Here is a 6,613-nt window from a genome sequence, read left to right as displayed (position 1 = left end):
ACACACAATAATTTTCGTTACACTAAAAAATTTGGCAAATAGTCGAAATGTTAAACATTTCGTGTACTTTATCCAGTAAGCCTTAGCTAGAAATACAATAACAGCGTTACGGGCATTAAAATTAAGCAAGCTTAGATATTCTAGTGGCACAGAATAAGTATAAAATATCCTTTAAAATACTCTGACAAATAGTTGTGGGATATCTGAGATTAAAATTTTCAAGCCCTCTCTCCTGCATAAATAGGCTCTAGAATTCACTAAGCCTCAAAATAATATTAGAGTACATAAGATAAAAAAGCAGATGGAGAGTGGTGCTGATCGCATCATCTCCAAAATAGCAAAAACAAAAGTATACAGAGCCCTATCTGATATATTTAGAAAACTTTTACCTAGTACAACAGTAACAAAATACTCAGCAAACTCTAAAATAAACAAACTTTCCTTGTTATATGAGTAATAATAAGCCTAAACTTGTAAAATAAAAGGGTAGAACTTGCCAAAACATACTTTTGCATCCAAAATATAATTGAAAACTCTTTCTTGAATAGACTAACAGGTCTTACTTTGGTAAAATGAGCATAAAATTGAAAAATAAACGGTAAAACTTGACGAAACACACTTCGTGTGTACAAAATTTAATTCAAAACACATTTAAATTGTGTTATTTGAGTAAACGTGGAGAATAATCCTGTAAACTTGGGAAAAAAATCTCTCTCTCTCTCTCTCTCTCTCTCTCTCTCTCTCTTTCTGTGTGTGTGTGTGTGTGTCCAAAATGTAATAAAAAAACACGTTCAAATCGTGTTATTTGAGTAAATATTTGGCTAAACTTGTGAAATAAACAGATAAAAATTGAAAACTCACACTTTGTGTGTCGAAAATGTAACTAAAAGTCTTTCCTGAATAGTATAAATAGTGTTATTTTGGTAAAAAAATTAACATAAAGTTGTAAAATAATAAATTAAAAATTGAAAAAATGTCTTTGTGAGTCCAAAATTAAATAAAAAATATTGCCTGAATAGTATAAATAGTGTTATTTTGGTAAAAGATTAACAAAATTGTAAAATAATAAGTTAAAAGTTGAAAAAATGTCTTTGCGAGTCCACGACTTAATAAAAAATGTTGCCTGAATAGTATAAATAGTGTTATTTTGGTAATAATAAGCCTAATATACAGATAGAAGTTGAGAACATATACTTAGTGTGTCGAAAATTTAACTGAAAGTCTTTCCTGAAGAGTATAAATAGTGTTATTTTGGTAAAAATAAGCCTAAACTTGTGAAATAAACAGATAGAAGTTGAGAACACACACTTAGTGTGTCGAAAATTTAACTGAAAATCTTTCCTGAATAGTATAAATAGTGTTATTTTGGTAAAAATAAGCCTAAACTTGTGAAATAAACAGATAGAAGTTGAGAACACACACTTTGTGTGTCGAAAATGTAACTAAAAGTCTTTCCTGAACAGATTGAATTGTGTTATTTTGATAAAAATAAAGATAAGCTGGGAAAATGTTTGACATAAAGTCAAAGTTTGGTAAAAAAATAAACTCAATATTATGTTAAATAGCACACAGTAACATAAATTTACTACCTAAATCGATAATCAAAGGGTCCTAGGTTCATTACCCCGTGATAAAAGCAAATAGTGAAAACTGTAGGCCCAGTCCCTGATAGCTCTCCCTTCTTCCTAGTACAGATAAAAAACCCTTACGCTTCGTTCTCCTTGTTCAAAGTAAAGTTCTCGCTCCAATCTAATTGGGTATCCAAAAATCCTTTTTTCTTGTGTTCTCGGTAACATTGGGCTACTTTGACAGAAACCTGTTCTAACATGCAAGCTTTCTAGCCTAAAACCCTCGCTAAAGCGTCCTGTGCCTTGGGGCAACCCTGAGCGGAATATTAATTGGCGGCGGAAACCGGTTCTACAAGCGACGCACAGCTTCAGAGATTTGACCCTTGCTGCGCATTCCAGACATCCTTTTTTGTCTGGTTCAATCCCTCCCCTGCCCTACAGTATTGCATAGCTTTCCCCTGTTCTTGCGTTCTAGTTAACCTTGGAAAAACTGGTTCTGAAAATCTACCGACGCGATCTCTGATTGGTCAATCGGGTTCTTTCTTTGTTCTAGCGTTCTGACGTCATTTGACCTTGACCGCTCATCCCCCAAATTCCTTTCTCCTCTACCTGCGCGGAGTTCACCGTCTTCTGTCTGGCATCAGACTCAGCTCACACGTTATACATAGTTCGTCTCCGCTCAATGTCTTACATGCCATTTATTATTATTCCTTAGTGAACTATAATTATTACCGTTACATATCGTTGGTTCGAGTACCGGGACCATCCTAAATCTTAATTGGACCTGTACCTACACCCATTACCACCATTCAAAGCGGTTCATAAACCATAAATTCCAATTTTCAATACTATAAACATTAATTATTATCGATTCATACATTACATACTTTACAGTAATTAACATAAAACCATATGCATAGCGTTAAGTACCTCTAATTACCTTCTATATACATATTTTTCATAAAATAAATAATTATATATTCATAAAAGTTATAAACATGCAAATACATAAATGTAAAGTATTCTAAGTACATGCTAATTTATTCATATTATGCAAATTAGTTCTTAATTATATGCAAATTAATTAACACCCGTGCACTAATTGTCCTTGGCGTACATCAATACTTCTTATATAACCAATGCTATAACCAATCTTAATAATCTGTAAACCAAGCTTTGATCTGTTCAACCAAATTAATGATTGGTCAACATATAATATCTTACTATATATTCCTACTATCACTACTCACCCTGGGCCTCCCCGATGGCGTAGTTGTAACGTCCTCGCCTTGTAGTCAAGGGTTTCCGGTTTCGATACCCGTTGGAGACACATGGCACAGTGGTTCGGATCCAACTTTAAACTGTAGGTCCAGTACCGATTAGCCTTCCTGTGCATAAAGTGGACTTAAAACAACAAATCAATCAATCAACTACTCAACCTTTATCTCCAACTTTTCCATATGTAAACCTAGATACTAATCTTTTAACATTACTTACGCATTTATCTCTAACAATTTACAATATGTAAACCTACATTATTTTGAAAACTTTGGAAAGCAGAACAACCAAAGTACATATACGTGTTTCGTGTTGTAAGTAGTCGATGGGGGTTAGGTGAACCTCGCCCTTCATTAAAAATGAATTTGAATCTTCTTATCTCTCATTTAAAACTTTATTTTCCGAGTAGCTAGAAATCAAAATTAGTGTAATATTAAATACCAGTGTAAAAGTTTTTTTAAAATTTTTTAATGTAAATTGTAAAAAAAATGAAAGAAATTAGTACATAGGCTAATAAACGGGGGAACCAAAATTCTGAGGAAATTACGTCCTGGTTTATTGCTTAAAGGCACCAGGACATAAGCATATACCCCCTGAATGTATACTGGTTGAGGCCGGCTTCTTTAGGGGGCTCCCACCTCTATTATTATGTGTAGCGTTTATAGTTCACGAGATATGGACTGATTGTTCATACGATCCTCTCGTACCTTTACCGGTTTTCGACAATAACACGCAGGCACTTGATTAATTTTAAACATATTATTGAAACAAATTACCAAGCAGCGTCAGACGGTCGAAGGGAACCCATTGAAACGCAACAGGAACAGGTGAAGCGAAGACGTGATACGGAAATGTCGACCGCCGTGTGTCCAACGTACCGCGAAAGAATGGGTCAGCGATTGCTTCAACTGTTAATCAGACCAATTAGTGCTATCCTTGGTCTCCAGAAAAACTCAGCCAAAAGAAACGATTGACCACAAAACTGGCAGTGACCTCAACGAAGGTCAGATGGTTCTGCACCAACTGATGGTTCACCATTCTTCCTGTTCTTAACTCTTCAATAACCGTGACTGTGTATGTCGAGAGCGGAGTCTCTTGTAGTACATGACTGTTGATAGGCTGGTGTGATGTGTTCGCAGGGGGTATCGTGTATTGTGCTTGTTCTTTTTGGACTCTGTCTGGGATTGGGTGCGTCTTCTGCCGCCAAAGACCTCACGGAAGTTTTGCACGTATTCACAATTTATTTGCACGTATTTAGAATTCATTGGTATGTATTTAGAATAAATTTGCATATCATTAGAATACTTAACATTTATGTATTTGCTTATTTATAACTTTTATGAACATATAATTATTTATTTTATGAAAAATATGTAAATAAAAGGTAATTAGAGGTACTAAACGCTATGCATATGTTTTTATATTCATTACTGCAAAGTATGTAATGTATCAATCGATAATATTAATGTTTATAATATTGAAAATAAGTTTTTTATGGTTTATGAACCGCTATGAAGGGTGTTAATGGTACGAAAGAAGACGGTCCCGGTACTCGAACCCGCGATATGTAACGGTAATAAATGGTTAGGCCTATAGTGTACTATGTATTTAATAATGTATGTTATTATGGTATGAAAGACGATGGTTTGAAACAGGAGACTGTGAACTCCGCGCTGAGGGTAGACGAGAAAGGAATTTGGGGGATGCGTGATCTACATCAAATGACGTCGGAACGCCAAAAGAAAGAAAGAACCCGATTGACCAATCAGAACCGGTTTTCCCAAGGTTAATCAGAACGCAAGAACAGGAGAAAGGTATGCAACGCCGTAGGGCAGAGGAGGGATTGAACCAGACAACAAAGGATGTCTGGGAATGCGCAGCAAGGGTCAATTTTTTGAAACTGTGCGTCGCTTGCATGCTAGAACATGTTTCTGTCTAAGTAGGCCAAAGTTTTCTAGAACACTAGAACAAAGGATGACAGGGATTGCGCGATCTAGGTCAAATCTCTGAAGCTATGCGTCGCTTGTAGAACCGGTTTCCGCCGCCAATTAATATTCCGCTCAGGGTTGCCCCAAGGCACAGGACGCTTTAGCGCGGGTTTTGGGCTAGAACGCTTGCATGTCAGAACAGGTTTCTGTCTAAGTAAGCCAATGTTACCGAGAACACAAGAAAAAAGGATCTTTGGATACCCAATTAGATTGGAGCGAGAATTTTAATTTGAACAAGGAGAACGAAGCGTAAGGGTTTATTATCTGTACTATGAAGAAGGGCGAGCTCTCAGGGACTGGACCTACAGTTTTCACCATTTGCTTTTATCACGGGGTATCGAACCTAGGACCCTTTGATTATTGATTTAGGTAGTAAATTTATGTTACTGTGTGCTATTTAACATAATATTGAGTTTATTTTTTACCAAACTTTGACTTTATGTCAAACATTTTCCCAGCTTATCCTTATTTTTTCTCAAATAACACAATTTTATCTATTCAGGCAACATTTTTATTTTCAACACACAAACTGCGTTCTTCAATTTTTAATTGTTTATTTTTCAAGTTTTGGACACACAAAGTGTATTTTGTCCACCTTTAAATTATTATTTTACCAAACAAACACAATTTCATCTATTCAGGAAACATTTTTTTATTATATTTTGGACTTACAAAGAATTTTTTCAACTTTTAATTTATTATTTTACAAGTTTAGGCTTATTTTTACCAAAATAACACAATTCAATCTGTTCAGGAAAGACTTTCAGTTACATTTTCTACACACTAAGTGTGTGTTCTCAACTTCTATCTGTTTATTAGGCTTATTATTGCTCAAATAACACAATTTCATCTGTTCAGGCAACATTTTTTGTTAAATTTTTGGACTCACAAAGACATTTTCTCAACTTTTAATTTATTATTTTACATCTTTATGTTAATTTTTTACCAAAATAACACTATTTATACTATTCAGGCAACATTTTTATTAAATTTTGGACTCACAAAGATATTTTTACAACTTTTTAACTTATTATTTTACAATTTTATACATATTTTTACCTAAATAACACTATTTATACTAATAAGGAAAGACTTTTAGTTATATTCTCGACACACAAGGTGTGTGTTCTCAACTTTTATCTGTTTACTTCACAAGTTTATTCTAATATTTACTCAAATAACACGATTTGAACGTGTTTTTTATTACATCTTGAACACACACACACCATCACACACACACACACACACACACACACACACACACACACACACACACACACACACACCCCACACACACACACACTCTGTGCTCTTCACTGCGGACCTAAAATATACGTCGAATTTTCCATTATATATTCAACGTTTAAAACTAACCACCTCAGACTCTATATCGCATGTTTGTGCACGTTCCACGTTCCACGTTCTCCGATTAAAATGTCATGCGGAAATACTTGACGTGAATTGCGGAACTGTCAACGGAAATTTCCAAGAAATGACCTAAAAATGGTAAAAGATTACAAAAAAGAAATTTCGCGGTGATAGTGAAAGGTTAAGTTTTCCACAAATTACAAGAGTAGTTGACTAATTCGATAAAGCCGGTTGTTTGGTAGTTTAAACTACCGACGAAATTAAGTGCTAATGTAGTTTTTGTATAGTTTTACTTGAAGGTTACAGCGTACACCAGGGTATAATTTCATTTAAATGGGTGACTAATCTTACTTTAGAAGCATAGATTAAAGTGATAGTATCCAGTATAGTGTCCTGCAAAAAAGAACTTCT

This window comes from Lepisma saccharinum, unplaced genomic scaffold (assembly GCF_977018435.1).
Source record: "Lepisma saccharinum unplaced genomic scaffold, izLepSacc3.1 HAP1_SCAFFOLD_831, whole genome shotgun sequence".
NCBI classification, from domain to species: domain Eukaryota; kingdom Metazoa; phylum Arthropoda; class Insecta; order Zygentoma; family Lepismatidae; genus Lepisma; species Lepisma saccharinum.
This window is presented reverse-complemented; position numbering follows the sequence as displayed.